Below are 14,810 nucleotides of genomic sequence, written 5' to 3' on the forward strand. Positions count from 1 at the left end.
GCTTGTTTGTGGGGAGACAAGGCAAGATTTGATTCTGAACAGAACTTCACAGTGAATTTTGGTACAAAAGAAGAAAAATACTGAAATGTGCATTTCCTTCCATGGAGAAAAATTTAAGACTGCATAGTTTGTCTAAGAAAAGCATGACAGGACAGGTAGAAAAAGGGGTCCTGGGCTGGCTGTGCGCTGAACTGTAAGAGGGGTGATGCAGGCCAGCTGTAGGATGACTACTAAAAAAATGTGCTTTTCTCTTATTCGTCTCTTCTTCCAACATACTAAGCTCTTCTGGTTGGTTTTCTGTCATATACAAATTTTTGTTTAGTTTTGTTTAGCTTGACTGACATTGCAGTTCTTGAGAATAAATTACCAGTGGGTGTGATAATGTTCTCTCCTGCTCATGATAGTGCAGTTACTTCAGGAAACAGAAGGATTACAACCTGTACATCACTCACCTGCATGGTTCGCACTGGGGACAGGTCATGGAGAGGGCATTTCCAGGAAAAGAAGGCTTTTCCAAGAAAGTTCTTTGCAGTGCCGAAGGACAGTGGGTAGAGTCTCTGAGTTCCCCTATGTAGGCTGTGCTGTAGGTCTTACAGTGTCTGTGACCTGAGTGACTCTGGCTCCATCTGGAATATCACCAAGGTACAAAATGTGTGTTTCTGGTCTTGCATTTTCTTCAGCTTAAATCAGTTTCTCTTCTTTTTTCCCTCCTTTTGAAAAAGGGCATTGCCTAACCCAGGAATAGTCTGTAATTTTTAAGTGTTGTGGATTCATGGTGAATGAGTTGGTTACTAATATCTATATAGATGGGACAGACTGAGAACACATAATCATTGCAGCTCTGCACGATTTCCTAAGCTGTTATATCTTGGTTCTTCTATTTACTGGCACATAGTCGAGAGTGAACCAAGAGGGAAAGGAGAATCAGCAAATCTGAATTCTCAACATCTCCCATATCTGTTACAAGACCAAAAGCATAATCCAACAGCAGCAAAGCTGCACTATGCATTGTTAATAACAGGTCCAGAAATATTTCTCCAAGCTGGATTCCCAAGAAACAAGTGTCTGAAACAGGGCAGGAGGAACAAAATCAGTGGTGAGCAAATCGTGCCTCACAAGTTCAGCAAAGCCCTTGCATGGCAGCTCCCATTCTGACTGCACTTTCAAGGAACTTGACTAGGATCAAACCAAGGACTCAGCACTGGAAGGATTCGACAGACACTGGGTTGATGGGGTGCTATATCACCAGGATGTGTGACCACTTCCTTCAATTCATCAAATCCTGTATGGGATTCCATCAGTAATGACAAAGGGTTTCAGTCCCAATCCAGGTAGTCCAGGTATCCTGTATTGCCTGCTGGTTTTCAAATATACGCTTTGCTCCTCATTCTTAAAGGAAATTCCCTTATCTTCTGACACCCCTTCTCTGTTCAAACCATCATTTTTCAGGCTGATCAGCAGGGTCTCACTTCCTTCTTCTGCCCCCTAGCTCTTCATTCAGCTACTGTTCTTGTCCAGCATTGACTATAAAACCACTATGAACTAGCATGTGTCCTCAAGTTGTCCAAATCCACAATTAGGTCGCTTTTCTCTATTATGACAACAAAGAGGAGGAGGTGGGGAAGCAGTGCATAAAACAATATAAAACTATTCTAGGAAAACAGGCACTGGAGAAATCCCAAAGCTTCCTCGTTTGTAGAGCCAACATCCAATGGTACAGTCAGTCACTGTTCTTATTTAACTTGCTTTTAAGCCAAATATATTTTTCTTAGGAAATGGGAAGCCCACATCTCTGAATCTCAGTGCACAGGAAGCCAGGTGATGCCCTCTAGAGACAGTCACTAGGGAAACCATATTCTGCTGGCTTGCAAGTCAGGCCCTTAGAGCCACCTACAAAACCCTGCTGGGAGGAGAAGCCCTGCCTCAAACACTGGCAAGCCTGGAAGACACAACGTAAGTCATCTCATAACTGTCTCTAATACAGGGTCTCTGTGTCACATTTAGTTTCTACAAGACACTGAAACAATAGCAACTGATAGATAAAAGATGCTGAGACCCAGAGCCAGACCTGCTCCTATGGGAAAGGCAAAGAATAAAAAGAGAGATCATGTAAGAAAAGAAAAAAAAAAAAAACAGGAAAAAATGGAAGGTGAAGGGGACAACAGTGCTGAGGAATATATTTGACGCAGGCAGGTCTGTGTGGAAGCTGCAAGTTGAGCTCTGGAGAGCAGGAGCCAGAGGCTGAGCCTCAAGCAAGGATGTGAACTGCTGGCCCTTGGCATAACAAAGGGTAGGGGACTGGACATTCAGAGACACACCAGGAGCCAATGACTCCAGGCTTTCCCCACACTTAGACTGTGAGGATATAAAAGTCCAGGGATTTCTCTGTTTGGGTTCGTCATCAGAGGCAACAGCTCAAGCTGTTATTCTATTATTGCACCGCGATTAAATTATTTTAAAGATCAAGATATCTGAAACTCTGCTTCTGTGGGAAACCTGGGATCGAGCCAATAAGCAAATCCAGTCTGACTGTGTGGATTTGGGGCATGTAGCTGGGAAGGGGCCTCAGCTCAAGGAGTGTGAGTGTAATGGCTGAGATGCCTCCTGGACGGCCGCGCAGGGAAGTTTCCTTAAGAACAGTTGTCACCCTACATCAGAAAAACAGAATAGACTGTTTTTGCTGTAAGGGACCTACAGTAATCATCAACTTGATCATGGTGCACTCCTGCATCCAGATTGTTGATAAATATATTGAACTGGACCTGGAATTGACCCCCGAGGAAAACCACAGGTAACTGACTGCCAGCCAGATGAGGCCCCATTCGTTTAGCACCCTTTGAGCCCTGTCTTTAGCCACTACTTCATGCAGCACACCATGAACCTGCTCAAAAGCCTTCCTAAAATCCAGAAAAAAAAAATCCACTCAGTGAGTGACCTAATCATAGAAGGATATCAAATTAATTAAACAGGACATTCCCTTGATGAACCTCTGTGGACTGTGCCTGATGACTGCATTTTTCTTTAAAGTCCTAACCGGACCATGGCTATAACTGTCACACAGTAACTAACCATAGGTATTGCTGTGTTCCCTATTCCAGAACTTCTCTTCTTGTTAGAGACTTAAAAAGCCTTGTGGCCAAATTATCCTTTGAGCTGTGGGCTTCTGGGATACACCTGAGGGTGTTGCAAAATTCCTAGAGCAGGAAATCACAAGTTTCATGCCTTGGGCAGAAAGACTGAACACCCTGGAGTTGCATCCAGGAATGGGAAAAGAAGTGTGGAATAAAATAACCACACCACTCCCCCAATAAAAGTATTTTTCTTTCATAAATGCAGCTGAGAAATAGAAGTGCTTAATGCACCTGGCTTTTATATCCTGGCAACTTCAGTGCTGTAATACTTACCACGCATTAGTGCAAATAGAATCTAAATTAAAGGTTTATATTACCCCAGCTGAACACCACTCACACCACTGGGAGAAAAGACCCACGAGAGCAGCCCATCAATTCCACAGCTCCAGGCCCCTCAGATGAGCATCATAGCATGGGTCGCATAAAGAATCAGCCCTGGAAGAAAAACCCCTTCTTTCCCCACTCTGGGGCTTTGAGTTCACTTAACCTCCCCAAAGAGCTGGCGCCTTGCCAGCGGGGATCTCTGCAGCGCCCTGATGACTTGATTGCGTTTGCCTCATATCTGGAGACCATCCATGTGATTCACCCACAGTTCCTCCGGGGCCTTGCAGCTTTGATCCTTGTTCTCATTGCTCATTTTTGCTTTCTCACGAGAGAGAAGATAACAGAGATGACTGACGGCACGCAAGAAGAGGAGTCTGCTCCATGGTGCCAAGGGTACAGGCCCAGGCATTAAACAGGACTGTCTAGTGGGCAGCAGGTGCAATGTTGTGCTGGGGTCTTATACCACCCAGTTTCCATGAGCCAACTCTGCTCCCTGGAACAGTGCATTTTTTCCCCCAAAACCAATGTAATTGCCTTCCTAGAAATGAGTAACAGCACAAAATGACAGACATTTTATCAGTTGACTTACAGCAATGAGTCAAGTTTTGGTGTTTGGGCCTGGTTTGGCCAATGACACTGTGAAACAGCCCGAAGGCTTTAGCCTCTTTTTCCCTTTTCCTTTTTACTTTTTTTTTTTTAATTAATATTTATATTTCCACACATGAGAAAATAAGCACAAACTGAATTTCAGCAGTCAGCAGCTGAATATGGAGGGGACTGAGTCTAACCAGAAGGGAGTTTTATGCATAATAACCTGCTTAGCCAAAACAGGCCTTTCTCTCTAAAAAGCACAGTCACCTTTGTGCTGATTTTATTTTAAACAAGAGAACTTTTCAAAACTAAGTTTGTTTTCCAAGTTAAAAAAAAATAGAAAATAATTTAATTCTGGGATCCTGTTATCACAGAACACTTCCCTTCTTCCAATCCTTGGTGTCTTGATTTAGATAGACAGGTATTTGCTAGGGAGGGTTGGAGTATTTTTTGAAATGTAAGCCTTTCTTCCTTTTTTTTAAAATTATCATAAATTTGCAATTAAAAGGCTGTCAAGCAAAGATTTTGGGAATAGGTATAGCAGTTCTTTACTAGGGATATAAAAATACAGATGTTGTAGTACAGAAGAATAAGCAAACAAATAAATAAACAAGAAATCCTAGAAAACCCTGACAGAGTCAGAAACACAACCTGACACCCTGTTGGTCAGGGTGTTGGAAGCAGTCTAAAGTAAGCTTTCCTGGAGTGGCAGATGTGGTTTTGTTGGAGTAGAGATGGTCCCGTTGAAGAAAAAAGGGTCCAGTAATGGTGAGATGGGTCCAGTCTTTCTCCAGGGATCCGGTGGAAAACTGGATACCTAGTGGGACTGTGGCTCCTTTTTATTTAGGTTAAGATGGTTTGGCTCCTCCTCCCTGTATGGAGCATTTTGCAATAGTACAATGTAATGTGTCATGTCATTGGTGAGCTCTTAATGGTCCATTAGCAGAAGACATTCCCATGGAAGCAGTGAAACAATGAAGAGAGATAAGTAGCACTCCACCATCTGATAAGTGACACTGACCCATTTGGGCAAAGATGAGCAATTCTGCTCCACTCAGATGGAATAGAATAACATGTTTTTTACAAAACCCATGACACTTGGAGACTGTCATAGTTCAACAGCCATGCTTGCTAATATCCCCCCAACAGGGTCATAATACTATTTCATTTCTCAATCCAAACAGAGATGTTTATAGAATCTGTAGGAATTCTTCACTCCTGCTGTATCAGCCCTCCTCCCATTTTTGCCCACAATGGGCCAAGTGCTTCAAAGGTATCAGGGGAGCAGAGAAGATGCTCTGCAGCACAACAGTGCCCACACTCACCCTCTTGCACACCCCTACTGCATGATCACACAGTCCTGACCTCCTGGGGAAACCAGACAGAAGTGGATAATTATCTCACTGTATGTCTCCAAGAGTAAAATTATCCCATGCAGAAGAGAAGACTCCTTGTGTGGGTAGATTTCTCTGCCTGCAGAGAACTCCTATGCTAAAAACAAGAAAAGAAGAGTGCCACATGAGCTCTGGATCCAAGGCAGAGATGAAGTTCATTTTGAAGCTGAGAGCTGGTTTGCACACATATCACGCTGTAAGATTTTTCCTGGGTTTCCTTTGAAGAATCTAAACGAAACCTCATAGGAAAAAATAATGAGAATTTTCTGCTTATCTACCTGGTGTACAGCTGATGAGACAGGGTACAGCCAAGAGCTAATCAGAGACACCACTCTGCTCCCTTCATGGGACATCTGTGATGCCAAAATGGAGAAAAATAGGAGGCCAGAACTACCATCAAGGACATACACCATGAAAGAAGACCCCCACACAGTCTTCAGTCATTTCCCTGTTCATGCTTCCTCCTGTCTTTGAAGTGGGATCTCTAAGAGATGTGCTTCATGATGCTCCAAAACATGCACAAGGGAAAGTAGAGAAAGGAAGTAAAAAGAGATGAAATGTGTTAAAGAAGCCTCTGCCTGAGCATTGTCACACCTTTCAAGGGGTTGTACACAAATGACCTGAGGCTTCTAACTGCTGGGACTAGAGTCCCACTCCAGACAGACATATATTTGCAAAAAGGGTTAAAGATAAAAGAAAATATGCCCAAGTGGTGCCAACTGGTACCACATGAAATGCGAGTACATGATAAACAGCCCGGAAACAAAGTCTTAATTGAAGTATTTTTCTGAAAATCAAAACTGAACCCAAAAGGGAGGGGCCATATGCTGTCTTATTTTGCTGTTCAGGTTCTAGGAAAAGAAAATTGGGTACACCATTCTCACATCAAACAAGTAGTGCATTGCCAAGCTAGTTGATTGATGACAGAATCTTGAATATCAACAAAAAACTAATTGGGATCTTACTCTACTCCTGATGCTGTTGACTGTGGTGACAACTACAGCATGGCTAAGTAGAAAACTAAGTAGAAAAGAAAGAATGATCCAAAGTGGTAGAAAAGTGATAAATTTGAAAAGAAAAAAATTTACAGAGTATACAGGGTTCGAGTTCCAAATTCTTACGGAATCTAAAGATGGGACTCTCCTTTTTCATTGTTAATCAGATAAGTCATATGATCCTACTGTGACAGAGGCAGTGAAAAAAATTTAGATCTTATTGTTCCAGTCATACTAGTTGTTTTTAATTTCAGTTGTTACATGGAAGTTGACAGTGAATTTGCCAGAATACAGACTACTTTACCTTGGGAAAAAATTTACCCAATACCAACTACAGTTCCTGTCCCCACCACAATAATCCAATTTCCACTCTGCTAATAAGAGAGGAGTTGATCCCACAAATACCTGAAATTGGACAATATGCTCTTAAACAGGTAGGGACAATAGATATTAATTAATCCCTCATGATCACTGAAACAAGTAGAACTGATGAAACAAGTTGGTGTTTCTACAGTCAAACTGACCTGTTCACCATTCCTACACACATCCTATGTGGGATGGTGAGCATGGCTATAGGACTAAACTTCTGCCCCCTTGAACAAAAAGAGATGCAGCTGGTATTATAGGGACAGGGTTGAGACTCTCAAATAGTATATGTGTTGATGTACTTGTGCACAAGTTGAGCATAACCAGAAGTGACTCAAGGAACCTGGAACACCAAATGTGGTCCTCTCCGTTAGCATTAGTGACTAACCAATGGCTTGGGTCTGATACACAACCTCAAGGGCAAAATCAGGGAAGGAGACCAGCAGTTGACTGTAGATGAACTACTTTTGCTGTTGCAGTGCTCTTGAAATAGTCCAAGGCAATGTTTCACTCACCTTTAGCTGCATCCAAGCTCATCTCATAATTCATAATTTTATGAATTAGCTTGTCATAAAATCTTGGAGTATAATCACACAGTTTGAAAGGTTTCATGAACTGTGTTCAGCATGTGAGCAGGGATGCTTAATAAAAACCAAGGGAGAACTGCTGAGAGATATTAGTTTTTTAGCTTAAATAAGTGAGTTTCAAATAGAATGTGTCACAGACTTGTAGTGTTGTGTGATTTAGTGTGTGGTTTGCTTAGCTTTACTTGCTTAAAATGAGTATCTGAATTTGCTGAAGCCTTAGTCTACAAGCTGTGGACTTTCACCTAGATAGGTCTGTGGCTAAGAGTTCATTTTCTTAGTAATTTTCCTAGTAGCTGTTATGGTACTGTGTTTTGCCTTTAGTAAAAGAAGAACATTGATGACACACTGATGTTTTGGTTGTTACTTAGTAATGTTTATCCTAAACCCAGGACTTTTTTAGTTTCCAATGTTCTGCCAGTGGGCAGGTACATTAGATGCACAAACTAGGCATCACCTGAAGGAGCTCTGCCAGGCTCATACAGTGCCCCAGGCAAGGCCATGGCATGGTACTTGTGGAGCCAAGGCTGAAACAGGTAAGCACCAGGGAATGGAAACTCACCTGACTGTCCCTCTATCTGCCTCCACCATGGAAATGGAAATGTCCCTGGTCTCCTCTGTGCAGTGAAATCCATATGGAGGTAAGATTTCAATAGGAGGGGAAGAGGATGGAGGAGGGAAAGATTTTAACAGATTTTCCCAAGGTTTGGCTGAAATGTCTGAGTGATTGCACTGGCTGGGAGGTGAAGAAACACTGAGGACCCTCACAGAGAGGAAGGTTCAGGCACAGTAGGAAAGGAATCCTGGTCAAGGTCACTGACCTTGGAGAGAGAGAAAGGGGAGCAGGTGGAGGAACTGACCTGGGAGAGTACATGAGACAGCACACAGTCTGTGTCCCTGAACTCCTGCCATGGCTCTGTCTTCCACTGACCACCTCCTGGCCTAAATTCCTCAAGGGAAGAGCTCAGTTCCCACATGTTTAGGGCATAGGTGACCATAAAGCTGTGTTACCTCAGGAAAAGGCTCTCTCATTACCCCTGCTTCTTTTGTATGTTACTTTCCTCCCAGGGGGTGACAGAGCTGCAAATGTTTCCTCCTCAAAAATGAAAGGAAGAAGCCATGAAGAGACCAAGTCCTGAAGGGAAATAATAAACAAACCCATGGCACCATCATCTCTTTGATAAAATGCTGGGAAGATTTTATGAAAGCTCTTCAGAGAAATGTGGCTGGCTGCTAGCCTGGAGCAGGAGCTCCCAGATTCCTTGTGCCCTCAAATTCACAGCTTACTTTATCAAGGCTGGTCCTTCACCCCTGCCTCCACCACTCACAACTATAAATGGTTCTGGGCAGAGGGGACTCTGCTTGGACAGAGGCAGGAGGAGGGCAGAGGGAAAAGCACCAAAGGGGAGGAAGAGTGCCTTAATGAAAGAGAGGGACAGGACAAAACCTGGAAGACAAATTAATCTAAGAGACACCAAAATGCAGAAGAAGCACATAAAAGGGCTGAGTGGAGAAGAGGTCATGGGAAGGGAAAATAGTGAGCCACTTAACTAAAGTGATTGTAAAGCAAATGCTGTGTACAGGCTGTCTTCTTCAGGGCATGACATTATCTTCTTCAATGTGCACCTTCTCCCTGCCTGCCCAGGGGCAGGGTGGTGCTGCTCTCTCTTTCTCTCTCTACTTTGAAGACACCTAAAGGCCCGTGCGCAGACCAGCAAAGGGTCTCAGGCGTGGGAAAGCTCTGCGTCGCCACTCCTCGCTTCCAGACACCTGGCATGCACACTGCAGGAGACACACAAGCACCCTGTGGCACAAACAGGGAGATCCACCCTTCAAAAACCAGTTCCCATCTCCTGAGACCAAGGGCAGTCCTTGAGATTTTCCATCCTGTGTTATTATACCCTTGGTTATACATTCAAAACATAATTTTTTCCCTGGTTCTACAGTTCAGGATAGACCCAAGAGCCCTGGTTTTCAGTTAATTGTCTTATTCATTCCACTCTCACTAACCATGGAATTCAAGGTTTAAAAGTCACTGAACTGAAATCAAGCAGAACAATTGCTGCCATTATTCCTTCAGAGTCATGATCTGTTTTGTTTGGCTGCTTTTTTGTCACCAGGATTTTCCTGCTAGTAATCCCAGTCCTAAAAGTAGGGAGGGTGGAAGACCACATTACCCACACCTTGCACTGTAGGCAGTCAGGATCACACAGCCCTTCACAGGGCTGGCACCAAAGCTTGCTTCTTCTGGCCAGGGATCCTGGTTGTGGAGTCTTCCTCACTGCAGGTATTCCAGAACCATCTGGACAACGCTGCGCAATGGGATGTAGGGTAACCCTGCTTGAGCAGAGACATTGGACCAGATAATCCAGCCAGTGGTCCCGTCCAACTTTACTCGTCTTGGACTCAGTAATCCTCTAAATGTACTGGAGCAGCAGCATTGCTGCTCCTAGAGTTCAGGGAGTAGCTGAGCTAGGATTTATTGGATTGTGGCTCTCCTGTGGACCTGTATGTCTGTACCACTAGCTCAGAGGAAGTTTATCAGCATGGCTTCCCCTCTCCCTTCATCATCTTTCCTCCTGAAAGGCCAATAGAGCTGTAAATATTTCCTGAGTGAGTACAAACTAAATGAAAAGACTCAGATAGGCAATCATTTGCCTGGAGATTACCTAAAGCAATGCACCAAGTAAGGGAAAGCAAAGCTAAAGGGCAACAGAAACTCTGCCCTTCCATCCTGGGTGGAGTTCAGACATTCCAAGAGAGCCTAGAAGGCTTAAGTGTAAGTGTAATTGTTTCAGGGTCCAAGCTGGCACCAGTCAAATTACAAAATACAGCTATTACAAGTTGTCCCTGTGACTCATACAAGAGAGGTGAGGGTTATCCAGATATCAGCCTTTAGCATTAGTGCTCTGGGTTTGTGGCTCCTGGCCAGGGACAGGGTACAGTCTTACTAAGAGCCTGTCGTGTGAAATGACCTGTTTGTGTGACTGACACCTGAGTGTGCTCAGTTCAGATAAGACATGGACACCAGTGTATCTCTTTGACTCAAACTACATTTCTTTTAGTTCCAACAGCTCCCAGGCTGAACCTTAGTTGCTGCATCTGGCAAGGAGCATCCGTGTAGGACCATTTACCACTGAGAGCAGCCAGAAACCTCACATCTGACAGGTTCTTCAGGAAGGTGTTCCTGTACTCCCAAATACAATTTAAAACAGTTGAAGAACCCCTGGGACAAGCTAAACCTGCCTGGCAGGAAAGTTGTCTTCTGATGAGAAAATTAGAAAAAAAGAACTGTTAATTATGAGACAACATTAGTGTTTCTCCTTGGGATAGTGAATGAGATTGCCCTTCCCCATATAAACCAGCAAACTCCTTTCGGTTACTATGTAAATGCAGTATTACCAAGAGAGCTGGTTTCAATGAAGTCTGTCACAAGCCAAACCAAGAGTGTTCAGAAGTTCAAAAGACGCCTCATCCATGTGGTTTTTGCTGCTCTCTGTTGAAGCATTCCTAAAGAGGGTAGGGTGGTGTAAGTGGCTGTTGTTGGTGACTGGGTGCAGGGGCAGGCAGACTTTTCATCTATTCCCCATGCCACTCCTATGCTTCTGTGGAAATGGGTACACTACCACAAAGGAACTATGGAGAACTGTTGAGTTTCTACCTCTGCCCAGGCCGTAGTTTCCAGGGGGGGAATTACACTACAGTTCAGTGATCTCCAGGACTTGACCCCGTTGCATACACAGAGGACTCTTAAAGCTATCTGCATGGCTTTTGGACATGTGACATGGTGCCTGCAGGAGATTTCAGCCCCTCTGGAGTGGCAGCTAGACAGCTAGAGCCAGGCAGGATGATCCAGGGCATCTCAAATGGTTCCTGACCCCTGCACCTAGGCATCTGAGTTGAGCCCATAGTCAGCACAGTCAATGAAGAAATTCAGTTCTCCTTTCCAGGTTGAGTCAGGGGAAGTTCCTGTTGTCACTTGCCAGTTGGAGCAGAGTCATGGGCTCCCAGACTTCTCTCAGCTGCTCTTTGTACCTCTTGCACTGTGCTTGCCTCATGCTGCAGATCTCCGATAGCTTCTGCACCTGCCCCCTTTGGTGGGTTTTCAAACACACTTACACAGTCATCCTTACACACTAAGGTCCCCAGAGACAACACAAAAATCTCCTCTGTGTTCCACCATTCTTGTCTGGAGTGTGGAGACACCATCGTCTCTCTCCTTTGTCTGGAAGGACAACTATCATCCCAGTATCAGGAACATTCATCCCTGTGGCATGTTTCCTAAGCTCAGCTGTTCATCAGGTCAGGCACAGGCCTGGACTGCAGTGTCTGATGTCTGCTTAGCACTTGGAGTGCACAGACTGTGAAGGCAACAGACACAGAAAGACCTCTGGCAATGTGTCACTTTGTGGCCCTGTTGCTCAGAGATAAAGAAGACTCTCTTTATCTTATGTTTCCACCAGGGACAGAGTGATGAATTTAAAGAGCTAGTGGAGTTCCAGACATTGAGAAGTGGGTAAATGCAGAATGTCCCGAATTGGATGAGAGTAGATCCTGTCCACAGACATATAGCCACATTAAACACAGTACTTTCCAAGGAGCAAAAGGATTTTTAGGACAACCAGGCCTGACTTGAGCCCCAACTATCTCTCGTCCCACCCTATTCTTGGATATTATATCCACACTACATATTATGAATGTTACAGGACTCAGAGACATGTTTTCCCTCCTGAAGGCGGTTAAATGGGAACACACCAGAAGTTCTAATGTATAATGAATTATACTTGAATTTCATATGTTATATCCAGATTGCAGATTTTTGGCCCTCACCAGAGTAACACATGAGGCGGACCAAGTCATAACCCCATACCCGAGCAACAGTTGTTGACACACATGGCACTGGCTGCTGGGCAAGCAGGGGCAGCAGGTAAGATATTCTTAGCTGTCCTGGAGGCAGGAGGAAGGTCTCATCCAAAAGTCCAGGCCCCTGGGCCAGGGTGGTTACTTTCATTCAAAGGGAGCCTGTTCCTTCTTGTGCCAACAGCTGCAAAGCCAGGTGTCACACAGCTGTGCAGGTCCTGTAAGCCAGCCAGTCTGAGCCAGACTCATGGACTGAGATGCAGATGAGTTGAGTCAGTGCTTTAATTTAAAGATTTTTTGCCAGCAAGAAAAAGAAGTCAAAGACATTTCCATTTGAGACAAAGTGTAGAGGAATGATGGACATTTTAGAGAAGGTTAAACCAAATTAAACCAAAAGGTTTGATTCAGCTGGTTCCTGGCCAGCAGCAGAAATTAATAGAATGCAAGTGGATATCCTGGGGAGGAGGGAGAGCAGGAGATTTGGTAAATGGAAACTGGTTCTTTCGAGTTCCCTGTAAAGGCCTAAGGCAATTGGTGATCCTGCAGCTAACAAAACCACCATCTCAGGAAGCATATTTCTTTTATTTTCAGAGATGTATCCTGTTTAGAAATCTTTAGCCTGAGAGCATGTTGTCCTTGTTGTCTTCCTCCATTTACTTATTTTCCCTTCTTCACTAAGGTGTAGGTGATGGGAAGAAGGGAAGACAGCAAGCAGATGATCTGTCAGTGCTCATCTGCCTTGGGTACATGTGGAAACCCAAAGCGCCACCAGACTAGCCTGGAGGTGTTCAGCAAATGCAACCAGCTCCTGCATCCACAGCACCCACCACTGCCAAATGGAGAGTTGAAACTCAGTTTGAGATGGAAGGGCTGCAGAAAGGGAGACTGTGCTCTTCTCCCATCCCCACAGCAGTGCCAAGCAGCCTTTGATTCATGCTCCCGCAAGGCAATACAGGGTTTGGAAGAAATCAGCACTGCTGCTGCCATTTTACAGATGGCATAGAGCAAAGAGATCTGGAAGAGACTCCCAAGATATACCAAAAACGTCAAAGCACCTGCAGTGATAATCTTAGACCAGACAAGAACCTAAAGGAATTGAATACATGGCCACTTTCATCTTGCATTTTAAATTTCATAGCGTTTAGGGTCAGAAGGGACAAATCGTGTAATGGAGAGGTCTGTGAATTTCCTCCAGCAAGACTTGCAGTTTGCAGTTTTACTGAAAAAACTTTTTGCAAGACAGCCAGTCTTAATTTGAAAACCTGACACAGTAGAGAATCCACAGCACCTTTTAACATTTTTTTCCAACAACAAATTACTCTCCCTGTCAAGCATGAATTGTTTAAGTTGTAGATTTATTTCTTCCTACAAAGCGTATTTCAATAGCTTGACAGCTGTAGTTGATGTGACCTAAAACTCGGATTACTATATTTGGCCAGATGAGTCTTACCTCTTCAATGAGGCACTACAGTGTGATTCATTGCCTTTGAAATTTAGGTATGGATGGGGAAAAAAAGAAAAAAAAAAAAAAAAAAAAGAAGTTTGGATTTTTGGATTTGCATGGGTGTGCCAGGTGAATAACACCCAGAAAATCTCTCAAGGCACCTAAATTAAAAACAAGCAAAACCAAACTCACAGCAATTTAAGGTTGTCTTCTGCCAGGGAAAACACCTTTCCCTCCCCACAGTCTAATAACACTTCTGGAGCTCTTGAAATTGGTGTATCAAACTGTGCTGTCCACTGCCCTCCTTCCACAGGTAGCAAAGAGCAAAGAGAATCATCTCTCCTATCGACCAGACTCTTCTGGGGCTGTGTTCTCCATAGCTCCCCATCCACTGATGGCAGGCAATGCCTGCCCCTTTTCTCATGTTGATGGATCTACTCAGCAGTGCTTGGTGCTTCTCCAACAGCGAAGTCAAAACTTAACACAGTGGTTAAGACAGAAAATTTAACCTGAAACTAATATGACATTTTATTGCCATTTTAATAAAGGTAATAACACACATCACTGAGACATGAGTAAGGCAGGGATATAGTAAAAGTAGATTACTACATGCCAGGCAAAAGCAAGAGTAATCTGGAAAGTAATGAAAAAACAACAACAAAAACTACAAACCAACAAATGGAAAAAAACCAAACAAACCAGAAGCCACCCTACATCTTGGATCAAAAGTCTTAATATCTGCAGCAAGAATTTTCTGGTATTGATCAAGACAGTTGAAGATACAAAGTGGTGGAAGAGTAAAAAAAGAGACAATCCTGAAGGGAAATGATAATTGAAGTCTGCAGATATGTTAGTTGATCACAGCAATATACAAAGCTGCTACATAGAGTTTGAGGAATAAACTTTCATGTTAGAAATGGAAAAAACAGTGTGCTGTCCACACATAGAGCAAATCAAACAATCCTGGTAAATTTCTTTCCAAAAGCCATTTGATTCCTAGCTGGTGAATTGCAGGAAACCACATTCATCCAGACCTCACTGAATTCTTCAGTACGGTACCATGTGGGAAGTGAGGAGTTATTTTAAGGCAGCACAATGAATACAGGAAAAATACAGCAGTA

This window comes from Chamaea fasciata, unplaced genomic scaffold, assembly GCF_029207755.1.
Source record: "Chamaea fasciata isolate MVZ Bird 193981 ecotype frontalis unplaced genomic scaffold, bChaFas1.0.hap1 SCAF_4, whole genome shotgun sequence".
Taxonomy (NCBI): domain Eukaryota; kingdom Metazoa; phylum Chordata; class Aves; order Passeriformes; family Sylviidae; genus Chamaea; species Chamaea fasciata.